The following is an 894-nucleotide window of genomic DNA, read 5'->3' on the forward strand; positions in this document are numbered from 1 at the left end:
GTAGAGTTCAGAGTTTTAATAACCATGATGTCATTGCCTACTTACTTTTAGTGTAGGTAAAGTTTTTAGTAAGGACATTGTTACACCATGTTTTTATTCTATGATGCCTTCCATACTGAGGACTCATGAGTTCCACGTGGTGGATCAAGATGAACCTGTTTGTGTTTGATGTAAAGTAGCTGTAGAATGTGAAAATGTAATAATTATTGGTGATTTGATTGCATATTATCATAAATAAAGAATCTCAATTCCAAAAAAAGAAAAAAATACACATTGATTTTGCCAAACGATGAGCAGTGATTCTTGGTGTTGTTGTTCTCAGGGGTACTCTGGGATGGTCTCTCTGTGAGGCATCGCTGTGGATCTCAGTGAGTTACAGCTCAATTCCATAGCAACTCAGAGCTGTATGTGTCTTCTGGTGTAGGATTTAGGCTGCTCACAAGAAAATGATTGGCTGGTATTCAGTCAAAAGATCGTGTAATGAACTACATAACGACTGGCTGCAAGCCTGAAACTTGTTTAAGAATTCAATTAACAGGAAAAATTTTAAAATTCATAGCTAAAATTACATTTAATAAACAGATTTACATTGATATGAGTATACCTGATTTATCTAACGAACTGATGTGTGTATTTTACAATACAGCTATGAAACAAAAATACAGTAAACCTATGACACATGGCCTGAAAATTTCTATGACGACATGAAATCATTGACTGATAATTTTGATATTAGTGATGATCCAACAGATAACATATACAATATTCCACAAATAAAAAGAAAGTTTTAGGAAAAATGAAAGATGAATGCAACACAAAAATAATGCGTTCAACAATACAGAACCTTGAATTCTATACAAACCATTAAACATGGAATTCATTCATAATTTGTAA

This window comes from Schistocerca americana, chromosome 8 (genome assembly GCF_021461395.2).
Source record: "Schistocerca americana isolate TAMUIC-IGC-003095 chromosome 8, iqSchAmer2.1, whole genome shotgun sequence".
In the NCBI taxonomy this organism is placed as follows: Eukaryota; Metazoa; Arthropoda; class Insecta; order Orthoptera; family Acrididae; genus Schistocerca; species Schistocerca americana.